The sequence below is a fragment of the Bombina bombina genome, chromosome 10 (assembly GCF_027579735.1).
Source record: "Bombina bombina isolate aBomBom1 chromosome 10, aBomBom1.pri, whole genome shotgun sequence".
NCBI classification, from domain to species: Eukaryota; Metazoa; Chordata; class Amphibia; order Anura; family Bombinatoridae; genus Bombina; species Bombina bombina.
In genome coordinates this window covers 146,304,723-146,324,093 of record NC_069508.1, presented here as the reverse complement: position 1 = coordinate 146,324,093, position 19,371 = coordinate 146,304,723, and positions in this window count along the sequence as shown.

The following is a 19,371-nucleotide window of genomic DNA, read 5'->3' as shown; positions in this document are numbered from 1 at the left end:
AGAGAATCTCAGAAACTGATAGTGTTCTGGATGAATCGGAATATGAAGGTATGCATCCTGCATGTCTATTGTGGACATATAATGTCCTTGCTGAACAAAAGGCAAAATAGTCCTTATAGTCACCATCTTGAAAGTTGGTACTCTTACATAACGATTCAAAATTTTCAGATCCAGAACTGGTCTGAACAAATTTTCTTTCTTTGGTACAATGAATTGGTTTGAATAAAACCTCAAACCTTGTTCCTGAGGAGGAACTGGTATGATTACCCCTGAAGACTCCAGGTCTGAAACACACTTCAGAAAAGCCTGAGCTTTTACTGGATTTACAGGGATGCGTGAGACAAAAAAATCTTCTCACAGGAGGTCTTACTTTGAATCCTATTCGATACCCTTGAGAGACAATGCTCTGAATCCAATGATTTTGGACAGATTTTATCCAAAAATCCTTGAAAAACCTTAATCTGCCCCTTACCAGCTGAGCTGGAATGAGGGCCGCACCTTCATGCGGACTTAGGGGCAGACTTTGGTTTCCTAAATGGCTTGGATTTATTCCAATTTGAGGAAGGCTTCCAACTGGAAGCAGATTCCTTGGGAGGAGGATTGAGTTTTTGTTCCTTATTCTGACGAAAGGAACAAAAACGGTTAGAAGCCTTAGATTTACCCTTAGTTTTTTTATCCTGAGGCAAAAAAACCTCCTTTTCCTCCAGTGATAGTTGAAATAATAGAATCCAACTGAGAACCAAATAAATTATTACCTTGGAAAGAAAGAGATAGTAATCTAGATTTAGATGTCATATCAGCATTCCAAGATTTAAGCCACAAAGCTCTTCTAGCTAATACAGCTAAAGGCATGGATCTAACATCAATTTTGATAGTATCAAAAATGGCATCACAAATAAAATGATTAGCATGTTGCAGTAAGCGAACAATGCTAGATATGTCAAAATCCAATTCATGTTGCGCTAAATTTTCCAACCAGAAAGTTGATGCAGCCGCAACATCACCCAAAGAAATAGCAGGTCTGAGAAGATGACCTGAATATAAATAGGCCTTCCTTAGATAAGATTCAAGCTTCCTATCTAAAGGATCCTTAAAGGAAGTGCTATCTTCCATAGGAATAGTGGTACGTTTAGCAAGAGTAGAAATAGCCCCATCAACTTTGGGGATCTTTTCCCAAAACTCTATAGATTTTGCTGGTAAAGGATACAATCTCTTAAACCTTGAAGAAGGAATAAAGGAAGTACCTGGCTTATTCCATTCCCTAGAAATCATATCAGAAATAGCCTCAGGAATGGGAAAAACACCTGGGGAAACCACAGGAGGTTTAAAAACAGCATTTAAACATTTATTAGACTGAACGTCAATAGGACTGGTTACCTCAATATCCAAAGTAATTAACACTTCTTTTAGTAAAGAATGCATATACTCTATTTTGAATAAATAAGTAGATTTGTCAGTGTCAATATCTGAGGAAGGATCTTCTGTTTCAGATAGATCCTCATCAGAAGAGGATGAATTATGTTGTTGGTCTTTTGAAATTTCATCAGCTAAATGAGAAGTTTTAAAAGACCTTTTACGTTTATTAGAAGGTGGAAATGCAGACAAAGCCTTCATAATAGAATCAGAAACAAATTCTTTAAAATTTATAGGTATATCATGCACATTAGAAGTTGAAGGAACTGCAACTGGCAATGTACTATTACTGATACAAACACTATCTGCATGTAAAAGTTTATCATGACAACTATTACAAATGACATTCGGTGGAATAATTTCTACAATTTTACAACAACTGCACTTAGCTTTGGTAGAACCGATGTCAGGCAGCAATGTTCCAGCAGAAACTTCAGAGGCAGGATCAGATTGGGACATCTTGCTCAATGTAAGAGAAAAAACAACATATAAAACAAAATTATCTATTTCCTTAAATGACAGTTTCAGGAATGGGAAAAAATGCAAAAGGATAGGCCTCTTCATAGAAAAGAAAGCAGGAGGCAAACAACATTGGGGTATTGAAATAATAAAAAAATTTGGCGCTAAGTATGACGCACAACGTAACGTAAACAAAACAAAAATGACCGGAAATGACACACTTGCGTCACTAATGACGCCACCGTGTGAAAGGTCTCGGCGTCACGTATGATGCCGGAAATGACGAAGTTGCGTCAAAAACGTTTTTTCTGCGCCAAAAAAGTTTGCGCCAAAAATGACGCAATAAAGTCTAACATTTGACGCACCCTCGGGCCTAACACCCGCATTTGCAAAAAAAAGTCAAATTGAAAAAAGACTAAACCCCAGGTAAGAAATACATTTCTTAAAGTGTTTATATTCCCAAATATGAAACTGACAGTCTGCAGAAGGAAATACATGAACCTGACTCATGGCAAATATAAGTACAATACATATATTTAGAACTTTATATAATTTACATAAAGTGCCAAACCATAGCTGAGAGTGTCTTAAGTAATGAAAACATACTTACCAAAAGACACCCATCCACATATAGCAGATAGCCAAACCAGAACTAAAACAGTTATTAGTAGAGGTAATAGTAAATTGAGAGTATATCGTCGATCTGAAAAGGGAGGTAGGAGATGAATCTCTACGACCTATAACAGAGAACCCATGAAATAGACCCCCGTTAGAGAAATCATCGTATTCAATAGGTGATACTCCCTTCACGTCCCTCTGACATTCGCTGTACTCTGAGAGGAATTGGGCTTCAACAATGCTGAGAAGCGCATATCAACGTAGAAATCTTAGCACAAACTTACTTCACCACCTCCATAGGAGGCAAAGTTTGTAAAAACTGAATTGTGGGTGTGGTGAGGGGTGTATTTATAGGCATTTTGAGGTTTGGGAAACTTTGCCCCTCCTGGTAGGATTGTATATCCCATATGTCACTAGCTCATGGACTCTTGCCAATTACATGAAAGAAAAGATTGTTTTATCTTTATCTTTATTTTATTTCATGCACGTGCATCTCCTAGGTAAGTGTGACATACTGGCTGTGCATGGAGCGTACCTATCAATAAGCAGCTTTGCATGTGCATCTGATGCACACACTTAAAGGGATACTAAACCCAATTTTTTTTTTTCTTTCATGATTCAGAAAGAGCAGGCAATTTTAAGCAAATTTCTAATTTACTCCTAATATCAATTTTCTTTGTTCTTTTCCTAAATGTATTTAAAAAGCAGGAATATAAAGCTTAGGAGCCAGCCCATTTTAGGTTCATCACCCTGGATAGTGCTTGCTTATTGGTAGCTACATTTAGCAAACCAATAAGTAAGCATAACCCAGGATCTGAACCAAAAATGGGCCGGCTCCTAAGCTTTACATTCCTGCCTTTTAAATAAAGATAGCAAGAGAACAAATAAATTTGATAATAGGAGTAAATTAGAAAGTTATTTAAAATTGCATGCTCTATCTGAATCATTAAATAAAAAAATTGGGTTTAGTATCCCTTTAAAAGATGGCAAAGTAGCATTCCTTTACCATACCATATTACTTAATACTAACTTTGCATTGCTATTAGCTTTGGTGTTTAAATAATAAAAAACAATAAAGTATAGATTATATATATATATTGACCACTATAAATCACTGACAGTAAACCCAACAACAATATAGATAGTGACCACCTACATATAGCTATTAATAATTATTCTAACCAATTTCCTCGCTTTAACAGCAACTTCAGATATCCCTAATTGAGTAGCTGTTAAAGTAAGGAAATGTGCTTGAATAAAGATTAATAACTCTATGTGGAAGGCAACTGCATACATTTTTGCTGGGGTCACTGTCAATGAGTTTTTTTACCCAATAAAATATTTATTTAAGATTTATTATTTATGATGTATCCTTTAACATTTGCTTTTGATATTAATATATAGTGATGTCGCGAACATAAAAATTTGGGTTCGCAAATGACAAACGCGAACTTCTAAAAAGTTTGCGAACGGGCGAACCGGACGAACCGCCATAAACTTCAATAGGCAGGTGAATTTTAAAACCCACAGGGGACTAACACCTGGACTGTGGCATGCCGGAGGGGGATCCATGGCAAAACTCCCATGGAAAATTACATAGTTGATGCAGAGTCTGGTTTTAATCCATAAAGGGTATAAATCACCTAACATTCCTAAATTGTTTGGAATAACGTGCTTTAAAACATCAGGTATGATGTTGTATCGATCAGGTAGTGTAAGGGTTACGCCCGCTTCACAGTGACAGACGCGCGCACGTGCACGGGAGGAGGCGGACGCGTGCATGGGGAGGGAGCGGGTGGGAACCGCTACACTACAGAAAAAAATATTTTTATAAGTGCGAGAAAGGGGTGCAAAATATTTAGTACTTGGAAATCGAAGTGATCTGGGAGCGGGTGGGGGATTGGTCTTGGGGGGGGGGGGGGGAGCTACACTACAGAAAAATGAAATAAAAATAAAAAAAAAACATTTTATTTGCAAACTGGGTACTGGCAGACAGCTGCCAGTACCCAATATGGCCCCCAATAAGGCAGAGGGGGAGGGTTAGGAAGCTGTTTTGGGGGGGATCAGGGAGGTTGGGGGCTAAGGGGGGGATCCTACACAACAGCAAAAAGATACCTTTTATTTTAGTACTGGCAGACTTTCTGCCAGTACTTAAGATGGCGGGGACAATTGTGGGGTGGGGGAGGGAAGAGAGCTCTTTGGGAGGGATCAGGGGGTCTGATGTGTCAGGTGGGAAGCTGATCTCTACACTAAAGCTAAAATTAACCCTGCAAGCTCCCTACAAGCTACCTAATTAACCCCTTCACTGCTGGGCATAATTCATGTGTTGTGCGCAGGTGCATTTAGTGGCCTTCTAACTACCAAAAAGCAACGCCAAAGCCATATATGTCGGCTATTTCTGAACAAAGGGGATCCCAGAGAAGCATTTAAAACCATTTGTGCCATAATTGCACAAGCTGTTTGTAAATAATTTCAGTGAGAAACCTAAAGTTTGTGAAAAAGTTGACTATTTTTTTTTTATCGCATTTGGCGGTGAAATGGTGGCATGAAATATACCAAAATGGGCTTAGATCAATACTTGGGGTTGTGTACTACAAGCTCCCTACAAGCTCCATAATTAACCCCTGCACTGCTGAGCATAATACACGTGTGGTGCGCAGCGGCATTTAGCGGCCTTCTAATTACCAAAAAGCAATGCCAAAGCCATATATGTCTGCTATTTCTGAAAAAAGGGGATCCCAGAGAAGTATTTACAACCATTTGTGCCATAATTGCACAAAATGTTTGTAAATGATTTCAGTGAGAAACCTAAAATTTGGAAAAATTTAACGTTTTTTTTTATTTGATCGCATTTGGCGGTGAAATGGTGGCATGAAATATACCAAGATGGGCCTAGATCAATACTTTGGGTTGTCTACTACACTACACTAAAGCTAAAATTACCCCAAAAAGCTCCCTACATGCTCCCTAATTAACCCCTTCACTGCTGGACATAATACACGTGTGGTGCGCAGTGGCATTTAGCGGCCTTCTAATTATCAAAAAGCAACGTCAAAGCCATATATGTCTGCTATTTCTGAACAAAGGGGATCCCAGAGAAAAAATGTACAACCATTTATGCCATCATTGCACAAGCTATTTGTAAATTATTTCAGTGAGAAACCTAAAGTTTGTGAAAAAATTTGTGAAAAAGTGAACAATTTTTTTTATTTGATCGCATTTGATGGTGAAATGGTGGCATGAAATATACCAAAATGGGCCTAGATCAATACTTTGGGATGTCTTCTAAAAAAAAAAATATTCATGTCAATGGCTATTCAGGGATTCCTGACAGATATCAGTGTTCCAATGTAACTAGCGCTAATTTTGAAAAAAAAATGGTTTGGAAATAGCAAAGTGCTACTTGTATTTATGGCCCTATAACTTACAAAAAAGCAAAGAACATGTAAACATTGGGTATTTCTAAACTCAGGACAAAATTTAGAAACTATTTAGCATGGGTGTTTTTTGGTGGTTGTAGATGAGTAACAGATTTTGGGGGTTCCATTTTTTCCTCATATTTTATAATTTTTTTCATAGTAAATTATAGGATATGATGATAATAATGGTATCTTTAGAAAGTCCATTTAATGGCGAGAAAAACAGTATATAATATGTGTGGGTACAGTAAATGAGTAAGAGGAAAATTACAGCTAAACACAAACACCGCAGAAATGTAAAAATAGCCCTGGTCCCAAACGGACAGAAAATGGAAGTGCTGTGGTCATTAAGGGGTTAATGTACACTACTGTTACACCAGATATGAGTTGCACTGGTGTGACACTGGAGGAAACTGACTGCTATTATTTCACAGTAAAAAAAGTGTTGTTTTTTTAAAATGTACACTACTGTTACACCAGATATGAGTGGTGGCACTGGGCAAGTGGGCACAGTATACGCTGTGAACCTGACACACACGCTGGCAGGCAACTGCAATTAGATTACACAGAAAAAAAAAAGCAGACTGATGTTCTATCCCTAAAAAGTAGATCAGATGAGTCCTTCAGGACTGTAGTGGACACTAAATACACTAGCCTAGCTATCGATTTCCCTATTAAATCAGCAGCAGCTACACTGTCCCTCCTCTCACTAAGAATGCAGCTTCCAAATGAATCTAAAATGGATGCTGTCCAGGAGGTAGTAGGGTCTGGGAGGGAGGGTCTGCTGCTGATTGGCTGGAATGAGTCTGCTGACTGTGAGGTACAGGGTCAAAGTTTTACTCAATGATGACGAATAGGGGGCGGATCGAACATCGCATATATTCGCCCACCGCGGCGAACGCGAACATGCTATGTTCCCCGGGAACTATTCGCTGGCGAACTATTCGCGACATCACTATTAATATATACTTAATGTGAGATATCTGTATGTTATCCTAAAGGGACAGTGTGTTGAAAAAGGACTTTCACCTAGATGCGTTTCCAATTACTTGTTTTATAAGGTGCAGAGTATAAAATGTATGAGAAATTGTTAGTTTATAATTATTTTTGTATATGAAATAGCTGCTTTTGCTTATTGACACCACAACCCATTGAAATGGGTTGAATTTGCAGGAAGAGCAGATCTTGCTATCTTATCACTCTATCATCTAGATTACGAGTTTTGCGTTGCAGCTTTTAACGCTGAAAAAATGGCAATTTCACTGTAAAAGCAGTAAGGCCGCTATTGGGAGTCGTGGCGGTATAGCTATACCGCAAGCATTTTAGCCTGTAACGCAACGTCAATCCTGCACTCAAAAAAATGATGTTTTTGGGTGGGAATTCCATAGCGCCGGTATGAAACCAGTAGTTAGGAGTTTTGTGCCACAAAAATGTTTCACAAAACTCATAACTAAAGTGTTACAAAGTACAGTAACACCCATAAACTACCTATTAACCCCTAAACCGCCACCCTCCTGCATCGCAAACACTATATTAAACCTATTAACCCCTAATCTGCTGCCCATCCATATTGCGACTATTCAATAAAGTTATTAACCCCTAATCTGCCACCCACCCACATCGCCAACACTATTTAAATATATTAACCCCTATTCCCCCGCACCACCGGCATCGCCGCCATTATAATAAAGTTATTAACTCCTATTCCGCCACTCCCTGACATCACCACTAAATAAAGTTATTAACCCCTAAACCTCTGGCATCCCACATCTCTGCCACTAAATAAACCTATTAACCCCTAAATGCGGGCCTCCCACATCGCAAAACACTAAATTAAACTATTAACCCCTAAACCTAACACCCCCCTAACTTTAAAGTAAAATTACAATATAACTCTATTTAAATAAATAAAACTTACCTGTTAAATAAATATAAACCTAACATTAAACTATAAATAAACCTAACACAACTAATCTAATAAAATAAAAAATACTACCAATTAAAATATCTAAATTACAAATTTTAAAAAACCTAACACTAAGAAAAGAAAATTAAAAATCTAAATTACAACTAAAAAAAAACAAATCCTACAAAAAATTTAAAAAAATCTAAGTTTACCAAAAACAATTAACACTAAAATCACAGAAAATAAAAAACACTAAGATTAAAAAAAACAAAATTATCAAAAATAAAAACTATTACACCTAATCTAATAGCCCTATAAAAATAAAAAGCCCACCCAAAATAAAAAACACCCCCTAGCCTACAATAAACTACCAATAGCCCTTAAAAGGGCCTTTTGTAGGGCATTGCCCTAAATAAATCAGCTCTTTTACCTGTAAAAAAATACAAAGTCCCCTCAACAGTAAAACCCACCACCCAACCAACCCCCCAAAATAAAAAACCTAACTCTAAAAAAAACCTAAGCTACCCATTGCCCCTAAAGGGGCATTTGCATGGGCATTGCCCTTAAAAGGGCATTTAGCTCTTTTGCATTGTCCTTAAAGCATTTAGCTCTTTTGCATTGTCCTTAAAGGGGCATTTAAATCTTTTTCAAAACCCAAAGCCCTAATAAAAAAAAACACCCAAAATATTTTTTAAAAAACCTAACACTAACCCCAGAAGATACAGTCATGATTTTTGAAGCCCAGACATCCCGGGGGCGTCTTCTATCTTCATCCCGGTGACATGTAGCAGAGCCATCCTGAAAGCCGAAGACATCCTGCGTGGAGCATCCTCTTCATATAGTCGCCGCCATACACTGAAGTTGAATGCAAGGTAGCTGTTTCAAAATGGCATACCTTGCATTCCTATTGGCTGATTTGATTCTTTCTTCAAATTCAAATCAGCCAATAGGATGAGAGCTTCTGAAATCCTATTGGCTGTTCAAAATGGCCAATAGGATGAGAGCTACTGAAATCCTATTGGCTGATTTGAACATTATAAAAATATATATACATATAAAAATATTTATGTAAAATACATATCTATACCTATATAAATCATTTCACTCAGATCCCATCATTTAGGGGGCTGGGAGGCACTACCCATCTATATTCTCTGATGAATTATGGGAGTGCCGAAAATGCATCCTCCCCACAATAGCCCTGATTAAGTGATCGTCATGCGAGGGTTTGATTACATACACCATGCCATTTTCAACATGGAGCTGATCTGCAAGTAGTTTTAGCATTTAACAAAATAAAAACAATCACAATTTAAAAACACAAAATTAAAAAGTGAGGTTGCTACAATGCACAAAGTCTGTGAGTAAAAGATTCAGACATGATACTTAAAATCACATGATAAAAATCTTTTGTGTTTAAAACTATATAATGATAATTTCCCTCATCGATTTGAACACAATGGGGGTGAAATATGCCCCTATTTCCGTGTGAGCCTTCAGGCTCGCCGGAAACCACAGTTATGAAACAGCAGTCTAAAGACCGCTGCTCCATAATTGGTCTGCCTGCTCTGAGGCCGCGGACATCAATCTGCCCGATCCTATACGATCGGACTGATTGACACCCCTTGCTAGTGGCTGATTGGCCGTGAATCTGCAGGGGGCGGCATTGCACAAGCAGTTCACAAGAACTGCTTGTGTAATGATAAATGCTGACAGCGCATGCTGTTGGCATTTATCGATGTGCGGCGGACATGATACACTACATCTTATCATGTCCACTAGCACATTGATAAATAGGCCACCATGCCTCAAACCACATACCAGGGATCAACAGTATACTTATCACTAACCTTATTTAAAAAAGGTTTTTGCCAGCATGAAAAATTATATAAATATTATACATAAACTTTATACAAAACGCATGGTCCCCTTGCAGCTAATCACAAAATCTTATAGATATGGTCACTACACCATGAAAGCATGCAAGTCCATGGGGGTTAAACTGTGTTATTGATGTATCCATTTTGTTTCACAGCATCTACGACGCATCAATCTTTGTTGTGGATTATTAATAGATTCTGGAATTAACTCCAAAACTGCCACTTTCAAACCACAAGGATCATGATTATGGTATAGTTTAAAATGTTCTTGCACACTATGTTTTTGGAACCCATTTTTAATGTTTTCTCTGTGTTCATAGATGCAACGTTTCACTTTCCTTTTAATTCTCCCAACATAGATTTTGTCACAGATTCAGGTAAGAGCATATACAAAAAAAAAAAGTGATGCAGCATAAAAAGTGATGCAGCATAGCTGTAAAAAGCTGACTAGAAAATATCAGCTGGACATCTCTATGTAAAAAAGAAAGATATTGTACCTCCAAATGTCCTAAGTATTCACACCCGATTGTAAAGGACTTTAAAGGGACACTGAACCCACAATTTTTCTTTCGTGATTCAAATAGAGCATGCAATTTTAAGCAACTTTCTATTTTACTCCTATTATCAATTTGTCTTCGTTCTCTTGCTATCTTTATTTGAAAAATAAGATTTTTTCCTTGGTTCAGAATTCTGGACAGCACTTTTTAATTGGTGGATGAATTTATCCACCAATCCGCAAGGACAACCCAGGTTGTTCACCAAAAATGGGCCGGCATCTAAACTTACATTCTTGCATTTCAAATAAAGATATCAAGAGAATAAAGAAAATTTGATAATAGGAGTAAATTAGAAAGTTGCTTAAAATGTCATGCTCTATCTGAATCACAAAAGAAAAAATGTGGGTTCAGTGTCCCTTTAAGCAGCAATTCAGTATACCTGTCCTGGGACAGGCAAGGGAGTGAGCCTCATGCACTCTCATGTTATTTCCCTATTAAGTTTAAGGAAGTTTACTATGAAATCTCATGAGAGTTAAGTGAAATCTCATGAGATCACAGTAAAAGGGTTCATGACCTCAGCACTGTTGATGCTGATTGGCTGCTGTTCATTTCTTCTTCTTCTTTTTTTTTTTTACCTGCAGCTGGACAGCAGATGAAGTATAACTTTTTACACAGGACTTACTCTTGTGAGCTGAAGAAATTTTGAGGTAAAATATCTTCCTTTTTTACATAGAGATGCTCAGGTGATATTTTCCTGTCAGCTTTTTAGAGTTATGCTGCATCACTTTCAAGTGATTTAGCATATGAGTATTATGTCCCTTTAAGACAGTTCATAAGAATTTGTAGGAACTGCACTTAAGAAGATTTCGGGTCTGAAGCTGAGATTTTATAAAATAAATTCCTTCAAAAGGGTTTTAATCTTTCTATGATCCAGGAGGCTAGACAAAGGAGTAGACAATGTAAAAGGGAAGATTTATTAGCTGGGACAAAGAAGTACGTGGATAATTGTAAAAATGAAGTAAACCATGGCGAGCAGGTTTTCTGAAATCTACCTTCAAGAAACACTGGAGGGTGCTACTTTCAGACTCTATTCTAGGTGCTCACTTAGATGAAAACCCTAAAGTGTTTTTTAAGAAAAACAAAGATCTCAAAAACATACTTACACTTTGCATATATACACATATAAATTTATAAATACATATGTGCACATATATAGACATATATAAATATATTTATATACATATCCATCTTTAGACATGTATGTATGTATCTCTATGTTAAAGACCTTTGGCGGCTTTTTTTTTTTCTTCCTAACACCTGAGACCTCATATCTTTGAGTCCTTATAACTTTTTTGTGCAATATTTTTTAAGAATATATTTTAATAGACAGTGTTATTATAAGTGTAACTGTACTTTGTAATGTATTTTTGAAGTGTTTTGTGCAACTTTTTCTTTTCGACAAACAGTTAACCACATCTCTGAAATTACTATTATGATTCTAGCATACATCGTGATTGCGCTAACGTGATCGTGTTTACTTTCAACTTGTAATATCAGTGCAATTCAGAGTGCAAACAATTGTGAAAACCCTCCTGCAATCGTTTACACGCCACTTGTAATCTAGCCCGTTTGGCTGCCTTGATTTGGGGTTGCGCCTTTGCCTTGTGTTCATTCTTGTAATTTATTCTTATTGAAGTCAATCTTAAAAGTATTGTAAAAGACAATAACACACACACTCTCCTAAAACACACACATACCACACACAACAAACACACTCTCATACAATACACACCATATACACTCTTCTACACCACACACACTCTCCTAAAACACACACACACCACACACACTCTCATAAAACACACACACTCTCCTAAACACACACACCACACACACTCTCGTACAACACACACACTCGAGAACAACACACACACCACACACACTCTCCTACAACAAACACACTCTCATACAATACACACACCACATATACTCTCCTACACCACACACACTCTCCTAAAACACACACACACTCTCATACAACACACACCACACACACTCTCATAAAACACACACACTCTCATAAAACACACACACCACACACACTCTCGTACAACACACACACTCTCCTACAACACACACACTCAAGAACAACACACACACCACACACACTCTCATAAAACACACACTCCTACAACACACACACTCTTCTACAACACACACACTCTCCTACAACACACACACCACATACACTCTCTTACAACACACACACTCTCCTACAACACACACCCTCTCCTACAACACACACACTCTCCTACAACACACACACCACATACACTCTCCTACAACACACACACTCTCATACAACACACACACTCTCATACAACACACACACAATCATACAACACACACCACATACACTCTCCTAAAACACACACACACCACACACAACACATACACTCTCATACAACACACACACCACACACACTCTCCTACACCACACACACTCTCTTAAAACACGCACACACTCTCATACAACACACACTCTCATACAACACACACCACACACACTCTCATACAACACACATACTCTCATACAACATACACACTCTCATACAACACACACACTCTCATAAACACACACACACTCTCATATAACACACACACTCTCATACAACACACACACTCTCATACAACACACACTATCTCATACAACACACACACAATCATACAACACACACCATATACACTCTCCTAAAACACACACACACCACACACAACACACACACTCTCATACAACACACACCCCACACACACTCTCCTACAACACACACACTCTCATACAACACACACACCACTTACACTCTCATACACACACTCTCCAAAAACACACACACACTCTCATACAACACACACACGTGAAAATAGGCCCCGCCCACCTCACTCAATGTTACTGGGGCCTTCAAAAAAATACACTAAGCGTTTTATCAGCCATGTGGGTTCTAAAAACCCCTAAAACATACAACACACACACTCTCATACAACACACATACTCTCATACAACACACACACTCTCATACAACACACACCACGCACACTCTCCTACAACACACATACTCTCCTAAAACACAAACACACACTACACACACTCTCATACAACACACACCCCACACACACTCTCCTACAACACACACACTCTCATACAACACACACACCACATACACTCTCATACAACACACACACTCTCCTAAAACACACACACACTCTCATATAACACACACACTCTCATACAACACACATACTCTCATACAACACACACACTCTCATACAACACACACCACGCACACTCTCCTACAAAACACATACTCTCCTAAAACACAAACACACACCACACACACTCTCCTACAACACACACACTCTCCTAAAACACACACACACTCTCCTACACCAAACATACTCTCCTAACACACACTCACCACACACACTTGCCTACAACACACACACACTCCCCTACACCACACACACTCTCCCAAAACACACACACTATACTACACCACACACACTCTCCTAACACACACACTCACCACACGCACTCTCCTAACACACACACTCACCACGCGCTCTCTCCTACAACACACACCCAGAAAAACATGGTGTGGCAATCCAGAAATGGGTCCTGACCTGTGGTTCAACACTATTCCTCTGATGAAGTTTGCTGGGGTTTAAAAAACTAAACGAATTTGAAATCTTGGTCTCAATGGGCTTTTGTAAACAGCATGACAAAGGCACTCCGGTTTTTATTTTCAGCTTGGACAATCAACAATCTAATTTTAAAAAGGCATAGAAATTCTAAAAGTGAGCTTACCCTTGTAAAATAAAAAATGTAATAATATAATAAATACTTTTTTGAAGGGGGAGGGTATATCTGGAAGTTGCGTGCTTTAACACAAGTTTTTTTGCCACCTAAACAGTCATGTATGGTATTGCCTTAAAAAGACTGTTTGATGAGCTAGGAAACCATATTGTATTATATGCACAATTTAACTTATTAAAACATCCTTTCTTGTTCGATAACATATTCACTGATGTGCATATTCCGTGAATAGGTGCAGAATAGACAAACTGAAAAGAACCAGTAATGAACTAACACTGAGCTTAACTAAAGGAATTGATGAAAAAATGGATTTTCAATCTGGTATACTGTAAAATAAAGAGAAAATGTAAAAATAATTAAGGAATTGTGACAGAAAACCAATAAATATTTTACCAATAGCAATGTATTTACCTTGTCCAATTTCTTGCTTTTGTCAATCAACCAGTTATTACATTTGATTTTTGGCCTCTGAGAAGTGTGGATTTCTACTTCTCATAAATGTATACGACAGGCATCTCAAGGCTAACCCTGCTACATATATTGCCCCAAATGGCTTCAGCAGAGATGATTAGATAAGAAACGCAAAACAAAGCATGTTTTGCTAACTTAAACGGGCATGAAACCCGCATTGTTTCTTTTATGATTCAAATAGAGAATTTTTTAAATGTTATACTCTATCTGAATCAGGAAAGAAAAATGTTGGCCCTTTAATGACTGTGGCACACCTTGTTGTTTGCAAACTCAAGCCCAGATTGGCTTTTTCAAATACAGCAAATGGGGTAGTGGAGTTTGCCTACTGAAAAACATTTGCAGCAAACACAAAGTTAATTTGTTTTAAATATGTTTAGACTTGAGTAATGTAGCAAAACAACCAAAATGCTGTGTATCTGCAAGGTGCTGAGTGTCCCTTTAAGAAAGCACTTTAGTTTAAAGTGTTGTTAAAGTGTTTGTACTGGACACGTGCAAGTGATGTTGATGGCACTGCAGGTTGCACAAGATTAAACAAAAGATCTTTTTATAGATTTATCAATATTGTTCTTTTAGTCTTCTAATAGGATAAAGTATCTGAAAAACAAAATCTTATTAGCCTACTAACGTTAGCGCAAGGAGCGTAAACGCTCAAATCCATATTACAAGTAACGCAATGTTTAAATTACCACAAATTTGTTTGTGCAAACTCACATTAATTTACGCTCCCGTTATTTACTTTGGATGGCCATAAGAGGCAATGGGGCCTATTTATGAAATGTCTGTCGACATGATCCGATCAGCGGATCATGTCCGACAGACATCGCTGAATGCGGAGAGCAATACACTCTCCGCATTCAGCATTGCACCAGCAGCTCTTGTGAACTGCTGGTGCAACGCCGTCCCCTGCAGATTCGCGGCCAATCTGCAGCTAGTAGCGGGTGTCGAATACGATCGGGTTGATTTCACACGATCTCTGTCCGCCTCCTCAGAGCAGGCGGACAGGTTATGGAGCAGCGGTCTTTAGACCGCTGCTTCATAACTGATATTTCTGGCGAGTCTGAAGGCTCGCCAGAAACACGGCCCTTCAAGCTCCATACGGAGCTTGATAAATGGGCCCCAATGTGCACTCATATTACAAGTTGAAAGTAAATGTGATCGCTCAAACTCAATTGCATTTAACGCTCAAACTTTTTATGCGTAAAGAGTTTGGCCAGAGGAAAAAGTTGCACTAAATAACACTACAGTATTAACCCCTAAACTGCCACATAGCCCAACACAAAGTACCCACTACACTATGAACCCCTAAACTGCCACAACCCCACATGGCAAACTACTCCTCTACCTTATTAACACCTAAACCACCACACTCCCACATCGCAAACTACTCCGCTACACTATTCACCCCTAAAGAAAAACAACACCCATCCCAAAGTACCCACTAACCTCTAACCACCCTAACCAGCTAATACCTCAAACACCCCTAACCTAACAACGCCGAAGTTACCAAAACAAAACACTCCCATTACATATAAAACTAACATCACCTAAAATAAAATAAAAACTAACATTACAGAAAAAAATAAAAACCTATTATATAAAATTAAAAACCTAACATAAATAAAAAATACCCCCCCCCAAAAAAAATAGTTATGCCTATTCTAAAACTAAAGACAACCCCCCAAAAACACCCCAAAATAAACTACTATAGCAATAGCCCTTATAAGTGACTTAGCTCTTAAAAAAACACAAATGCAACCCCATTCTATAATAAAAGTAACCCACCCCCCCCCCCCAAAAAAAAAAGCCTATCTAAAAAAACTACTATTAAAATTGTCCTGATAAGGGCATTTGGTTGGGCATTGCCCTAAAGTGACTCAGCTCTTTTGCTGCCCCAAAAAACCCTAATCTAAAAATAACCAAATCCTAATAAAGAGGTGCCCTGAAAAGTTTTTGGGCATTGCCCTGATAAGGGCATTTGGTAGGGCAGTGCCCTAAATTGACTCAGCTCTTTTGATGGACAAAAAAAAAATGTTCCCTTGATGGTTTTATTATATCAACAGACCAGCATTATTTATCACTGCTATAAAATAGCCCATCAATCTGAGCCCATTTAGTAGTCACTGGGGCTTATTTCTTTCTTTATGGGATTCTTTGGTTAAGATCTTTCTTTTTTTTCATTTTAAGAGAAAATTACTCTCACATGGGATCGATCAATGCTCTGGTGAAATTTCAATTTGCTGAATTATATGAACTGTCTATAAAGTCATTTAAAATCAGTATTTTAAAGTTGATTTTATTATTTCCTGTTCTCTAAGTTATCTGGTATAATCCACTTATCATTAACATACACCACATCATCTAAAGTGCCCACAACGGAGCAGATGTGAGGACTGTAATGGTTTAGATGGAACATCATCTGATGCATTACCTGATGGTTATAGCCCTTGCTCATGCAAACTAGTATTTTACTAGTTAAACTCTGTAGATTTTCTCTGAAAGGACCACAACGTTGTAAATCATGTTCCATTACACTGATTATTAAATGTAATTATTATTGATATGACAATGACTTTCCTAGTTTTATTGTTATCCCTCTATTAAATGTGTACAAAGAACAATTATATCCATAACAGTAGATGTCACTGACTATATTGCTAAATTTAATACATTTTAAATAAAAAGAAAATGATATAAGCTTTTTTTCTTTTTAATTCTAAAAATTATAATCTATAATAGGAAATATTCAGAGCGATGTGTTACCTTAACATACAGCAGAAAGACAGTTTTACAATAGCTAATTAGTTGATAAATGACATATTTTGATTTATATTTGTGTTTTGCATATCAAATCAATGAAGAGTAACATGGGTTTGACGCTTGATTAAAATGGCCATAAATGATGTGGTACATTCTAATGCTGTTTCATTTCTCAATTAAACTGCACAGGAATATTTGTAAGTAACTAAATTCAAAAGCTTTTCAGTAAGATAAGTATACACCCTTGAGTTTTACAGTAATAGCCTGCGATTCTTTCTATCAGGTCAATATCAGGAATTAGTTGGTGCTGTGCAGTTTACTTTTACATTACTTTTTATTGATGTTTACCCTTGCATTTAAAGAAAATGAGCATGTATATAACCTGCAAAGTCAATTATTATTATCTATAAAAAATAAGGTTAAGTCAGTGGGGTCTATTTATCAAAGCGTCAATCTCAGTGCATTCGCCAGCGTCAATACGCTCGCCAGACATCCCTAACGTGGATCTGAATACGGTACCCTTATTTATCAAAAAAGCCATCAACAACACGCACGTCAAGTACGGTGCAAAGAGTATCGGACTGTTGTTAACTAACAGTCATCGATGTCGCGGTTATTCTGGTTTTTCCCAACTTTATACCATTTCATTACTGTCCATGAACAAGCACATTTCTCTAAAGCTAATCTTTTATTTTTCAACTGTTAATGTCCAAGAAATAGCTACATTTATACCACAACAAGCAATGGGGCATATGTATCAAGCTCCGTATGCAGCAGTTATGAAGCAGCGGTCACAAAGACCGCTGCTCCATAACCTGTCCGCCTGCTCTGAGCAGGCGGACAGACATCGCCGCAAATCAACCCAATCTAGTACGATCGGGTTGCTTGACACTCCCCTGCTGGCAGCCGATTGGCCGCGAGTCTGCAGGGGGCGGCGTTGCACCAGCAGCTCTTGTGAGCTGCTGGTGTAATGCTGAATACTGCGAGCGTATTGCTCGCTGTATTCAGCGAAGTCTGGCGGACCGGATCAGGTCCGCCAGACTTTGATAACTAGAGGCCAATATCTCATAGAAAGTTATTTTTATATTTTTTATACACAAAAATCTGTTAGATGATACTTTCACATACATTAAATGAATGTGTATTTGTATTTCTTGAAGTCATGATATGCTTTTATCTCATTTTTTTTTATAAATGATTATTAATGCTAGAATTTGTACATATATCTTTGTACATACTTGTATATTTATTCTGAGCAGGAATAATAAACATGTAATCAGAGTATCATATGTATTTATTTGCAAACAATGGATATATTTAGAGCTGGGCCAGTTTTCTCTCTGTACCTGTGTAACCCCTCCTGATTGCAATCTAGGTGTTATAAAATGGGCTGGCATATAAGATGACATTTCTTACTGAAAAAAAAATTCAAGAGAAGAAAGAAATACACTGAAAATAGCATGACAGTAAAGAGGTGATTTTAATTCCTGCTCTATCTGAATCATGACAGTTTAATGTTAGGTGGGTTATCCCTTTGAGCTATCAGTTTAAGATTATATTGAATCAAACATCAATTCAAATTTTAAAATCATTGTCTAAAATATAACACTGTGGGGGATATTTATCAAAGGTCTGGCGGACCTGAATACGCTCTCTGTATTCAGCATTGCACCAGCAGCTCTTGTGAGCTGCTGGTGCCACGCCGCCCCCTGCAGATTCGCGGCCAATCGGCCGCCAGCAGGGAGGTGTCAATCAACCCGATCCAGAGCAGGTGGACAGGGTTATGGAGCAGTGGTCTGGTGAGCCTGCAGGCTTGATAAATGGGCCCCTGTGTGTCCTAATGTCAGCATCAATGTTTATACTAATTTCACATATACATACTTTCAAAGTATAATACACAATGTAACAAATGGCACTTACAAGTTCTGATGAGTGATCAATGACACAAGTATCGAGCATTTTGATTCGTTAGTGATAGTTTAAAATGTATATTTGAATCAGATTGGCTGATGTCATAAATCATGTATTTATGCATATTCCAATCAAAAGTGGTTGAAAAATTAACTAGTGTGTGAGTTGT